Here is a 14,871-nt window from a genome sequence, read left to right on the forward strand (position 1 = left end):
TAGCCCAAGTGCCCATCAGTACAATGGATTAAAAAGCTGTGGTTCATACACACAATGGAATACTATGCAGCTATAAAAAGAAAGATCTCTTACCCTTTGAGACAGCATGTATGGACCTAAAGATTATTATGTTAAAAGAAATAAGGCAGTCAGAAAAAGACCAGTGTCATGATCTTACTTTTATCTAGAGTCTAATGAACAATATAATCTGATGAATAAAACAGACCAGAGTCATGAAAACATGGAACAAAATGGAGGATCTCAGAGGGAAGTGGGGAGGAGGGTTGAGAAAATATTAACCAAAGAACTTATATGCATATATGCATTGCCCATAGACACATACAATAGGGTGGTGACTGCCTGGGGTGGGGTGGAAACCAGGAAGGGGCAATGGGGGAAAAAGAGGGGGGGATATCTGTAATACTCTCAGCAATAAAGATAAAATTTTTTTTTTAATGTTAGGTAAATGGAGTAGTTTGGTAACTGGTTTGCCACTGAATGTAGTACTAATGTTATTCTATTTTATTTATAGCCAATTATTTCAAGTATGCATTGAAGGTGAACAGAATATACCACCTCATTGACATAGGATTATGCCAGGAATATGCCTTTTTTGTATAGGGGTCATTTAGACTGATCATTTAAAAAAATACATCAGATATAATAAAGCTCTGAAAATTGAGTATGAGTTATTCTTTAATGAAAGGCATTTACATTAATAAGGAGAGTCTCCATTTGTGAAGGTGTCTCCCTCTGTGTACCTGGAAGAGAAGAATGACTCCAGATCTCTAGAAACATATATCAATAGAAAAAAAAAAAGACTTAAATGTCTTAACCTTGTTTTTTGTGCTTTTTCTTGTAACCTTCCATAACTGGCCTCCCCCTGCCCCCCCCCCCCAAACATCTTATTTTTTCTTTAGCTGGAGATGGTATTTAAGGTGGTGCCTTATGCCATTTCAGGGAGTTACTCAGTTTTCCTGGGTCTCTCCCATGTATACAGGAGGTATACATGTTATTAAAGTTCTGTCTGTTTTTCTCAGGTTAATTTGTCTTTTGCTACAGGGAGTTACCAAAGAAAACATCACAGTCAAGCACTAAATGGAATAAGCCTTTACTTACATAGAGAAGAGCCAGCAAAATTACCTTCAGTGGTGAGCCTCAGTTCCCCATGGCCAGCGGGGCTTTCCTAGTGGCCACATGTAGAGCAGTTTGTCTATGCACACCCCTCTGGTGCCACAGTTGAAGGAAACATGTCCCCTCCCCTCAGAAGACAGATAGAACAGTGGGCTGGGTCAGGTGCTGTATTACACACACACTGTTAGCAGAGACAAAAGAGTACTCATCAAGTCTGAAACAAGAAAAGATATTTCCATACAAGATGATAAGCTGGGCACAGTCTGTGAGGACGCTATCTCTTGGTAAGGAAACGTTTTAGGTCCAAGGCCCATTCTCATACAGCTGAGTGGGGGTGGAAAGACTGCATTGCCAACAGTGTTAATAATGAAGAAGACAAGAGACATTGTGCATTTTCATTATGTACTTTGTATTTATTAGACTCAAGTGAAAAATGCTAAAAATTTAGAAAATAAATGTGGTTGCTGGTCACACATTAATATAAAATCAAGAATTTTGATCCATGCATTAAAAAGATCATTCAGAAATATAACTGAAAAGATTAGTGTTAAATAGTAAGCCATTGGTGGTGATGGATAAATGTACTTAAATATTACTGAACTGTACACTTATAAATGATGAGACAGTAAGGTTTTGTGTATATATATTTACCACAATAAAAAGTGAATAAAAAACTATTTAAAAATAAATAAATAAGAATCCATAATATAATACATCAAGGAATAAATTTATCAAGGAAAGTGCAAGATTTATACCAAAAAACCTAAGATTCTACTGAAAGATCTAAAACAATTTAGGCAAATTGAAAGAAATACTAAATTCCTGTATTTAAAAATTAAATAGCATATATACCTATTCCTCTTAATTAAAATATAAATATATTAAAATAAAAATTAGAGCAACCAGATGACATTGTTTTGACTTAATAAAATGATAAAAAGTTATTCTAGAAAAGGTGTCATTCAATAATATGATGCAGAAATATAAAAATTAAGATTAAAAAGGCAAAAATTATTTTATTAAAGGCAAACAGATCAATGGAACAAGAAATTAAGTCCATGACATACACTATGACTTTCCTTTTAATCCAGTCTTCCAAAATTTATCTTTAAATGTGAGAGGATTCTTCCCATGTACATGTAGATTAACAATTTACACTCCCAATTTTGTTCTTTCCATATCACTTTAAATTTACAAATTATTTTTATTTATTTTTTACCTAACATTTATGGATTGCTTCATTACTATTAATTCTATTGATTTCCTTTGTTAATTAGACACTATATTGTCTCTTACCATCATTCTACTAGTATTAATTTTTTGCCTTCTGCACTCAGACTCAAACACGTTTGTCTTAAAATAGAAAGACAGTGCTGACCATGCTTTTTGACTTTATCCCCTACTCTAGTAGGATGAAACAGTATGAACATTTTTCTTTCTTCGCTGCTGCATACTCCTATAACCTGTTTAGAATGCTTTACCTAAAATCCTTTCTTGCTCACTTAATCCTAGGTTTCAATGAGCTAGTTTAGTACTTTGATATCTATGATTCATCCCTTCTTTGCATAATTTCTCTCTTCCAAGAATCATTACTTGTAAGTCTCATTCCTTAGTATTCATATTTCAAATCTTTATTCCCAGTATCACAATCCAATTAGATATAAAAATGTCTAGGTCATGTATTTTTACTCTTTACTCTTTTCTCTCCTCTTTCTCACTCCTTGTTCTGATTTATTTGTTGTTTGGTTAGAATAGTCTCTCTAGTAGTTTGCTGAGATACGGTGGATGGGTAATATGTTCCATGGTTTTCTATATCATCACAATGTCCATTACTCACCCTGAGAAGTTAATTACATTATGGCTAGGTATAAATATTTTTGTGATATAATCATTTCCCCCCGTATTTTATACCTACTATATTTCTCTCTCTGAATTCCAGATTGCATGCAAGAAGTCTTATTGACAGTCTGATCCCTTTTCCTTTAATATAACTTGTCTTTCTCTCTAGAAACTTGCACATTTCATTTTCCTCAAAATAAATTTAGGAATTTTATCTAAATGAATATTATTTCCCATAAATTCTTCATAAAAGTTAGTGAGCCCTTTGAGTCTGCAGACTTGGTTGTTTTGTTGTTGTTATTGTTGTTGTTTTGTACCAAAGACATTCTCTTTGAAATCATTCCTCCATTACTTTTAATGTTTTGGAAATCCTATGGATTTATATTTTGTACTGTATTTTGTCCCCTTAATCTTTCAGACCAATAGCCTATCAAGATTGGCCATTCTCTTTTTGAATTTATCCCCTGAATTTTTTTTCTTTTTTTTTCTTTTTAATTTTTATTTCTGTCACAGATGTTTCTCCTTTTTTACCCCATTGACACCCTCCTCCCCATACCCCCCACCCCCGGCCCCATCCCTGGCTTTGTTGTCCATGTTCGTTGGTTATGTATACATGCATATAAGTTCTGTGGTTTATCTCATCCCACCCCCCAATCAAGAAGCACATTGTTATTCTTGTTTAGTTCCAGAAATGTTTCGGAAATTCTTTGAAATTCTACACTTGAGTGTCCTTAAAATGATTATTAGTTTTATGTTTCAGATGTCATATCTCTTGTCAGTAGTTTTACTTCAATAGAAGTCACTTCACAGGTGCCCTGCTTGTTCTTCTACTTTGATTGCTGGGTTCACTTAAGCCCATTGTTATTTACTTTTGCCTACATAATGCTCCCTATGCATCCTATGTTATCACATCAAGCTGTTAAGCAAATATATTTGGCAGACTGAATAAAAATTTCAGAACAAATTCTGATGATACTAACAACATCATTGCAAATAACATATTACATCAATATAGAGCAAATAGTGCATATGACAAGAAATAGAAGTAAAATAGTACTGTAATTTTCATTTTGTATATGCCTAACCCAAGCCTAAAAATGCATCTTTAACTTGGACAATTAGAAAAATATATTCAAGTATATTTTTTAAAAAATAAAAAACTAGCATGAATGCATGCAAAACTTTCAGGTCAGTGCAGAAGTAAGAATAACAAAGCCAGTCTAAATTTTAGTAGACATAAGAGAAGACACAAAATTGAAATAATTATGATGTTGGAAAGAAGCAGTGAAGCATTGCTATTTCTACACAACAGTTTCACACCTCAAAATACCAATCTAATCAAGAAAACATGCTTACAATGAATTAGAATAAACCACTAGATTCCCAGTTTAATTTCAATAATCTGTAAATTATAAAAGGTAAAAACAAAACAAAAATCCCTTAAAAGTAGCAAACACCATCAGAAAAATGACAGCAGCATCAACAACCGTATAACAAATGCTATGCCAAATAAATATTTTAACAGAAAAAAAAAAGGAGGTCTAAAAGAATATTTTGGATAACATGAATAAAACTTTGCTGATAGGCAAAAATGTTTGTTGTTCAGTGAAAAGAGAGAATACTGCAATTGATTCTTTATAATTTACTACTTTAATCCCCATTAAAATTCATTTGGGGAAACTCATTCATGAATGCAGATGCAAAAAAAATCCCAACCAAAATGTTAGGAAGCCACATTGGATTAAGAATAAATTAATTATAATACAATATAACTAAATTAGTATATTGCAAGATTGTAGTGGTAGCTTAACACTAGAATATATACAAAGACCATTCTCCACAATAGAAGATGAAAGGAAAAACATCTGTAACAAAAATAAACTAATTAAAATAAAATAAAATAAAATAAAATAACCCTTTAAAAACAATTAAGACCATCTCTTAACCTGCAGTCCCCAGAAAGCTACCACTTTATAAAAGAATGAAGTCCCAAGCAGCAGGAGTGAGGGACAAGCAGAATAAAAGAGGGAAGGAATGAAAGCCAAAATTAGGATGTATTAATGACCTGGTTGCAGCTAAGTGTGAGTGATTATCCTATAGGATGGTCATCTGAGAAGGTGTTTAATTATATCTTAGATCAATCCAACTTGGAGAAGAGGGATGAGGAGAGGAAAAAATGTAACCTCCATTTCCCATATTCTGTAGTCAAAGTTCATCCCATGGGCATATGCATGGCTATAGAGCAGAGTTCCAGAGTATCCCACATCTTGGCATCAACTTGGAACCTCAGTCTTAGCAAAAGCAAAGTGCTATTATTTTGTGCCTGCTTGAAAACTCTACAAAGCTGCTAACTGGTTGTGTAGTGACTGGAAAAAGAGATAGTGGGGTTTACAGAATCTGAAGTGGTTCATAAGAAGTATCTGATAAAGACACTAGATGCCATTTTACACCTGCAGTACTTGCAGTAATTAAGTCTGGCAACATTAATTGTTGAAAAAAATGGAAAACAATGGTACTATATAATGCTGATAGGTATCACATTATATGTGTTTGTAAGGGCAAATACTAAGCATAAAAAAAAGGTGCAAAAAGGGAAAGAAACATGCCATCTTTCAGAGCATTCTTGTTAGAAAACCTATAATTCTAAATTCTTTCTCTGTTTCTCTGAGATGTATGTAAATATTTAAATACTTAAATAAGCTACTCTACAGATTTACAGTTTTTCTGTAAGGCTCTTTAAAACTTTATTATCTTCCTCTAGTACCAGGGAGTCAACTCTTTGAAATATAATCATCAAAGAAGATAACATTCTTATCTCTTATTTTCTGTGGGAAACTAGAAGCCTAATTTCAGCAGAAGCCCTGTTCCAAAACTCCCTCCTGTATTGTGAGAAATTTCTTTTTTTCCTTTGGATAAAACCAACTAGCTAACCTAGATGGTCACCCCAACTATTAGTGAATTTAGGATGAACCATGTGTGACAAATGTTGCTGTCAAGTCCTCTTACCTGAGGACTAGTTATTTTCTCTCTTGAGAACATAAATGTAATGGGTTTTATCTACTTGGCTATACAAAAAGGGTGAGATTTCTTTCTGTCTTAGCAATCTCTTTAGCAAATTGCCTGTGATGCACACCACATTCTGGTTTAGTATTTATTCAATAATATAACTCTTTTCTTTCTTCTCTAGCTTTGTTGGAGAAGTTTTCTGGGTTAGTAGGAGATTTTGTTTTTAATTTTATTTCCCCAGCATGTTCTCATTTTAGATTTGGGTTTTAAGTTCATGAGTGTTGATTATACTGTTATGATTTATAACTTACAAATGCATGCACACAGATATATACATTTGAATGTGTCAAATATTTTAATATGTCCAAAAATATGTTAAAAGTAAAAGACATCCAGCTGGTAAATGTTTATAACAACAACAAAAATAATAAGTTTTAATAATATCAATACATAAAGTTTATATAAATTATTTTTAATAGTATGCCACTAGTCTGACCCTGATCAGTATAGTTCAGCTGGTTGGAGCATCGTCTGATGCACTGAAGGGTCATAGGCTTGATTCCTGGTCAGGGAATATACCCAGGTTGTGGGTTCAATCCCCTGTTGGGGCATGTACAGGAGGCAACTGATCAATGTTTCTCTCTTACCTCTCTCTCTCTCTCTCTCTCTCTCTCTCTCTCTCTCTCTCTCTCAAATCAAATCTAAACTGGTAAAGGCTTTCTGGAGAGTAATCTAACAGTACTTAATGAAATTGTCTGAATATTTATTTTCTCTTAGGAGGTGGAGAACTTCCTCTCTGACATATGCAGATTCTTTTTTGTTTGGTATAGTGTTCAATCTTCTTTTGAACTATCCTATCAACCTGGAAAACCACCTATTTGGCCTTCTTCTGTCATCCATTCTGTTTCAAATTTACCTGGAGGTATTGGTAAGAAAATAAAGCTGATCATTGTCATTTAGCCAAATAATAATCATCTTAGTTTTCTCTGCAGGTACATTTGCTTTTTAAGTTTTTATTGTTTTAGTTTTTTATGTTAATTTGTTTTGTCTTTAACAAGATATATGCCCACCTAAAAGAAGCTACATAAGACATCTTAGCATTTTGATTTTGAACTCCAAGATGCACTTCTTTCCTACACAAATTCTATACAAAAAATTGAAATTGCAAATGATAAATGTGACAAGGCTTTATTTTACAATTTTAAATTAAATTTGTCATCATGCTATTAATGCAAACATTAATATCTGCATATATGATTTATCAGGATTAATTTTAACTAAGTGAGGTAGGGAAAAACACGTTACTGATCATTTCTGAATACTAATCAAAATGCCAAGGCCACCCTTATTTCAAAAAATAGATATGTTGTCATACTATATTGGGGAAGTAGGTAAAATAAGAACTTATAGCACTTCTGGTTTGGTGCATGGTTGGGGGGGTAGTTGCCACAGGAAAGAGATTAGAAACTTTAAAAATATTTTGGACTGCTTATTTTGGCATCACACATACTAAATTGGAATGATACAGAGAAGATTAGCCCGGCCCCTGCACAAAGATGACACACAAATGTGTGAAGCATTACGTATTTTTGAAAAACACACACAGGCCCAAGAAGCACAGCATCCCAAGCACGATAAACCCAAAGAGGCCCACACCAAGACACATAATTAAAACAACAAAGTTTAAAGACAGAGAATTTTAAAAGCAGCAAGAGAAAGTCACCCACAAGGGAGCTCCCATAAGATTTTCAGTTGATTTCTCAACAGAAACATTTCTGGCCAGAAGAGATTGGCATTTCAGGCCAGAAGGGATTGGCATGAAATATTCAAAATGTTAAAAAGCAAGGACCTACAACCAAGACCACTCTACCTAGCAAGGTTATTGTTCAAAGTTTAAGGTGAAATAAAGAACATCTCAGACAAGAATAAGCTAAAGGAGTTTATTATCACCAAACCAGTATTACAAGAAATATTAAAAAGTCTTCTTTAATAAGAGAGAGAAAAAAAAAAACATAATTACTATAAAAATAAAATGGCACCCTGGCCGGTTTAGCTCAGCAGTGGAGCATCAGCCCATGGATCAGAGAGTCCCAGGTTTGATTCCAGTCAGGGGCACGTACCTCGGTTGCAGTTCAGTCCCCAGCCCTGGTCAGAGTTGTGCAGGAGGCAACCAATCGATGTGTCTCTCACGTCGATGTTTCCCTCTCTCTCTCCTTCTCTCTTCCACTTTATCTGAAGAGAAAAAAGAATAAAATGGCAATGAATACATACTTATCAATAATCACCTTAAAGGTAAATAGCTTAAAAGCTCCAATCAAAAGATACAGAGTAGCAGAAAGGATAAGAAAATAAGATCCATAAATATGTTGTATATAAGAGATCCACTTTCAGACAAAAGATATACACAACTGAAAGTAAAGGGATAGAAAAGGATATATGATGCACATGGAAACATACAAATGAACAAAAAACCTAGGGTAGCAGTATTTATATCACACAAAGTAGACTTTAAAACAAAGGATCTAATAAGAGATAAAGAAGAATATTACATAAATATAAAGTGATCAATTCAACAATAGGATATAATGCTATAAACATTTATGTACTCAACATAGAAGCACCTAAATATATAAGGCAAATCTTGATGCACATAAAAAGGAAGATGGACAGTAATACAGTCATAGTAGTAAATTTTAACACCTGACTGACATCAATGGGTAGATTTTCCAGACAAAAATTCAACAAGGATATAGTGGCCTTAAATGACACTCTAGACCAGGTAAGTTTAATTGATACTTTCAGAGCATTTTATCCCAACGAAGCAGAATATACATTCTTTTCAAGTGCATATGGAATATTCTCTAGAATATACCACAATTTAGGGCACAAAACAAGTTTCAATAAATTAAAGAAGATTGAAATCATATCAAGCATCTTCTATGATTACAAAGGTATGAAACTAGAACTCAATTATAAAAAAATGAAAAAACACACAAATAGAAGGAAGCTAAATAACATGTTACTAAACAATGAATGGATTAACAATGACATCAAAGAGGAAATAAAAATTTACTTGAGACAAATGAAAATGAACACAAAACAACACAAAATCTTTGGGACACAGCAAAAGAAATCCTAAGAGGAAAATTCATAACACTACAGGCCTAACTAAAGAAGCAAGAAAAATCTCAAATAAACAATCTAACCTTACACCTAAAGAAACTAGACAAAGAACAGCAAACAAAGCCCAAAGTGAGTAGAAGGAAGGAGATAATAAAAATCACAGCAAAGACAAATGACATACATACTAAAAAAATAAATAAATAAATACAAAAGATCAATGAAAACAAGAGCTGGTTCTTTGAAAACATAAACAAGATTGACCAACCTTTAAACAGACTCATAACAAAGAAAAATGACTCAAGTAAAATAAGAAATGATATAAGAGAAGTAACAAATGACACCACAGGAATACAAAGGATCATAAGAAAATATTATGAACAACTGTGTGCCAACAAATTGGAAAATCTGGACAAAATGGATAAATTCCTACAAACATTCAATCTTCCAAAACTTAGCCAAGAAGAGTCAGAAAATCTAAACAGACTGATTACCACTAATGAAATCAAAGCAGTAATTAAAACAAAACAAAACAACTCCCAACAAACAAAAGTCCTGGACCAGATGGCTTCCATGTGAATTTTATCAACATTTCAAAGGGAGGGAAAAAAATGGCGGCGAAGTGAATGGAGTGACCCAGACCGTCTCCCAAGACCAAACTAGATTTACAACGAAAATAAAGGCAAACCGTCAGGAAAGGGCAGCCGAAAGACATCTTGGAGGACCACTTAACCAGAAACACCCACTCAGTCCTGGTAGGCTTGCGAGGACGGGAGAGGGGACCGAGAGCCCAGGGTCCGCAGCGGCCTGGGCAGCGGCCAGGGAACTCGGCGAGAAGTTAATTCTACCGTCTCCCTTCCCACCGTGCACGGCCCTGGAAACTCTGTAGCCGGCTAAACTCTCCGCTGAAGCCGCACAGACTCGCGGCCCCCAGGGAGCTCGGTGGGACCGGGGAACTCGCGGGAAGTTAATCCTACCGTCTCCTTTCCCACCGTGCACGGCCCTGGAAACTCTGTAGCCGGCTAAACTCTCCGCTGAAGCCACACAGACTCCAGGCCCCCAGGGAACTCAGCGGGACCAGGGAACTCGGCGGGACCGGGGAACTCGGCGGAAAGTTAATTCTACCGTCTCCCTTCCCACCGTGCACGGCCCTGGAAACTCTGTAGCCAGCTAAACTCTCTGCTGAAGCCACACAGACTCCCGGCCCCCAGGGAACTCGGCGGGACCAGGGAACTCGGCGGGACCGGGGAACTTGGCGGGAAGTTAATCCTAACTTCTCCCTTCCCACCTTGCACGGCCCCAGAAACTCTGTAGCCGGCTCAACTCTCCGCTGAAGCCGCACAGACTCGTGGCCCCCAGGGAACTCCGCGGGACTGGGGAACTCGGCGGGAAGTTAATCCTACCGTCTCCCTTGCCACCCTGCATTTGCCCTGGGAACTCTGTAGCCAGCTAAACTATCCACTGGAGCCGCACAGACTCCAGGGCCCCAGGGAACTCAGCTGGACCAGAGACCAGGGAACTCCGCGGGACCAGGGAACTCAGCGGGAAATTATTCCCACCGCCTCCCTTGCCACCCTGCATGGGCCCTGGAAACGCTGTAGCCTGCTAAGCTCTCGGCTGGAGCCACACAGACTCCCGGAGAACAGGGGACTTGGCGGGATTAAAGTGGGTCCTCCCTGGTGCATCCAAACCCAGGAGAGGGAGCCACAAACAGCAAAACACCAACACCCACTGGGAAAACTTGGCAGACTCCAAAGCCCACTGTGATAACGAAAATGGTGAGAAACAGAAACAAAAGCCAAATGAAAGATCAAGAGACCTCTACAGAAGATGAAATAAATGAGGTGCAGTTAAGCAAGTTAACAGAACTAGAATTTAGAGCCATGATGTTGCGGAAGCTCAACAGCATGTGTAAGGACATGAACAACATGAGTAAAGACATAGAAATGTTGAAAATAAACCATCTGGAAATGAAAAACCAACAGGAAGAAATGAAGAATGACATATCAGAAATGAAAAACACACTAGAAGGTCTAAAAAGCAGAGTAGGGGAAGCTGAGGACCGGATCAGTGAATTAGAAAACAGGCTAGAAGAAATCAACCAATCAGAAAACCAAAAGGAAAAAAAGATTAAAAAACAGGAAGAGAGCTTAAGAGAATTGTGGGACAACTGGAAACGTAATAATATTCGTATCATAGGAGTCCCTGAAGAAGAAGAAAGTAAGCGAGGGCTAGAGAATATATTCAAAGAAATAGTGACAGAAAACTTCCCTAATTTGGTGAAGGAAGAAGGCATTCAAGTTCAAGAAGCACAGAGAGCCCCAAGTAAGAAGAACCCAAACAGGCCCACACCAAGACACATAGTAATCAAACTGCCAAAAATTAAAGACAAAGAGAGAATCCTAAAAGCAGCAAGAGATAAGCAACAGGTTACCTACAGAGGAACCCCATTAAGGCTCTCAGCTGACTTTTCACAAGAAACATTACAGGCTCGAAGGGAATGGCATGAAGTAATCAAGGTCATGAAAAACAAGGATCTGAATCCAAGACTACTCTACCCAGCAAGGCTATCATTCAAAATAGAAGGTCAAATAAAGAGCTTCCCAGACAAAATAAGGCTAAGGGAGTACATTAGCACCAAACCAGCACTGCAAGAAATGTTAAAAGGACTGCTGTAATTACCAGGAGAAATGGGAAGGAAAATAGAACCACACTAAACAAAATTGGCAATAAATAAGTACATATCAATAACCACCTTAAATGTAAATGGACTGAATGCTCCCATAAAAAGACACAGAGTAGCTGATTGGATAAGAAAGCAAGACTCATCTATGTGCTGTTTACAAGAGACCCACCTCACAACAAAAGACTCACATAGATTGAAAGTGAAGGGATGGAAAAAAATCTTGCAAGCAAATGGAAAAGAAAAAAAAGCTGGGGTAGCAATACTTATATCTGATAAAATAGACTTCAGATTGAAGGCCATAACTAGAGACAAAGAAGCCCACTACATAGTATTGAAAGGATCTATCCAACAGGAAGATATAACCTTGATAAACATATATGCACCCAATACAGGAGCACCAAAATATATTAAAAAACTATTGGAGGACTTCAAAGGAGAAATCGATAGCAATACAATCATAACAGGGTACTTCAACACCCCACTCACATCACTGGATAGATCCTCTAGACAAAAAATTAGCAAGGAAACAGAGACTCTAAATGAAGCACTAGACCAAATGGATTTAATAGATATCTACAGAGAACTACACCCCAAAACTACAGAATTCACATTATTCTCAAGTGCACATGGAACATTCTCAAAGATAGACCACATGTTAGGGCACAAACTAAGTCTCTACAAGTTCAAGAAGATTGAAATTATAACAAGCATCTTCTCAGACCACAATGGTATGAAACTAGAAATCAATTGCAAGAAGAACATACAAAGACATTTTAACACATGGAAGCTAAATAGAATGTTATTAAACAATGAATGGGTCACCGAGGAAATCAAGGAAGAAATCAAAAACTTCCTGGAAACCAATGAAAATGAGGACACAACAATACAAAATCTATGGGATGCAGTAAAAGCAGTTCTGAGAGGGAAGTTCATAGCACTACAAGCCTACCTCAAAAAACAAGAAAAATCTCTAATAGACTACCTAACCTCACAACTTAAAGAACTAGAGAGTAAACAAAAAGAAAACCCCAGAGCAAGTAGAAGAAAGGAAATAGTAAGGATCAGAGCAGAAATAAACGACATAGAGACCAAAAAAACAATCCAGATGATCAATAAAACAAAGAGCTGGTTTTTCGAAAAGATAAACAAGATTGATGGACCCTTAGCTAGACTCACCAAGAAACAAAGAGAGAGAACTCAAATACATAAAATCAGAAATGAAACAGGAGAGATAACAACTGACCCTACAGAAATACAAAAGATCGTTAACAACTACTATGAAAAATTACACGGCAACAAATTCGAAAATCTAAGCGAAATGGACAAATTTCTAGAAACACATAGTCTCCCAAAACTGGATCAGATAGAGATTGAAAACTTGAACAGGCCAATAACAACAGAAGAAATTGAATATGTAATCAAGACTCTTCAAGCAAACAAAAGCCCAGGCCCGGATGGCTTCACAGGGGAGTTTTACCGAACATTCAAAGAAGAACTAATACCCATTCTCCTCAAACTATTTCAAAAAATTCAAGAAGAAGGAAGACTTCCAAACTCGTTTTATGAAGCCAGCATAACTCTAATTCCAAAACCAGAAAAAGACACAACAAAGAAAGAAAACTACAGGCCAATATCCCTGATGAACATAGATGCCAAAATCCTGAACAAAATACTAGCAAATCGAATCCAGCAATACACCAGAAAAATTATCCACCATGACCAGGTGGGATTCATCCCAGGGATGCAAGGCTGGTACAATATTCGCAAATCCATAAATGTGATACACCACATAAATAAATTGAAGAATAAAAACCACATGATCATATCAATAGATGCTGAAAAAGCCTTCGACAAAATCCAGCATCCATTTCTGATAAAAACGTTCAGCAGTGTGGGAATTGAGGGATCATACCTAGACATAATAAAGGCCATATATGAAAGACCTACAGCCAACATCATACTCAATGGGCAAAAACTAAAAGCATTTCCCTTAAGAACAGGAACAAGGCAAGGATGCCCACTTTCGCCACTCCTATTTAACATAGTACTGGAAGTGTTAGCCACAGCAATCAGACAGGAAGAAAAAATAAAAGGGATCCAAACTGGAAAGGAAGAAGTGAAATTGTCATTATTTGCAGATGACATGATACTGTACATTGAAAACCCCAAAGACTCCACCAAAAGCTTACTAGACTTAATAAATGAATTTGGCAAAGTAGCAGGATACAAAATTAACGTCAAGAAATCGATGGCATTCTTATACACCAATGATGAACTCACAGAAAGAGAAACTAAGCAAACAATCCCATTTACCATTGCGGCAAAAAAATTAAGATACCTAGGAATAAACTTAACCAAAGAGATAAAGGACCTATTCGCAGAAAACTACAGGTCTTTGAAAAAAGAAATAGAGAAAGATGTAAAAAAGTGGAAGAACATACCCTGTTCATGGATTGGGAGAATTAACATCATTAAAATGTCCATATTACCCAAAGCAATCTATAGATTCAACGCAATCCCCATCAAAATACCAACGGCATACTTCAAAGAATTAGAACAATTACTTCAAAAGTTCATATGGAACCAAAAAAGGCCTCGAATAGCCACAGCAATCTTGAAAAGGAAGAACAAAGCTGGAGGGATCACAATACCAGAATTCAGGTTATACTACAAAGCCACCATAATCAAAACAGCCTGGTACTGGCACAAGAACAGGTATATAGACCAGTGGAACAGAATAGAGAACCCAGAAATGGACCCAAGGCAATATGCTCAATTAATATTTGACAAAGGTGGCAAGAGCATACAGTGGAGTAAGGACAGCCTCTTTAATAAATGGTGCTGGGAAAATTGGACAGCTACTTGCCGAAAAATGAAACTAGACCATCAACTTACACCCTACACCAAAATAAACTCAAAATGGATAAAAGACTTAAATGTAACTCATGAATCCATAAAAATCCTAGAGGAGACTGTGGGCAACAAAATCTCAGACATCATACGCAGCAGAATTTTTACTGACACATCACCTAAGGCAATAGAAACAAAGGAGAAAATGAACACATGGGACTACATCAAACTCAAAA

At 36.4% G+C, this 14,871-nt stretch overlaps 1 non-coding gene across 1 annotated transcript; it reads left to right on the forward strand.

Annotated features, from left to right (window-relative positions):
* The first annotated feature begins 7,467 nt into the window (after positions 1-7,467).
* LOC118636778 lies at positions 7,468-7,570 on the forward strand. The gene has a single exon (XR_004960761.1). It is a non-coding gene; the product is annotated as a U6 spliceosomal RNA (small nuclear RNA).
* Positions 7,571-14,871: the final 7,301 nt, after the last annotated feature.

The sequence above is a fragment of the Molossus molossus genome, unplaced genomic scaffold, assembly GCF_014108415.1.
Source record: "Molossus molossus isolate mMolMol1 unplaced genomic scaffold, mMolMol1.p scaffold_m16_p_2, whole genome shotgun sequence".
Taxonomy (NCBI): Eukaryota; Metazoa; Chordata; class Mammalia; order Chiroptera; family Molossidae; genus Molossus; species Molossus molossus.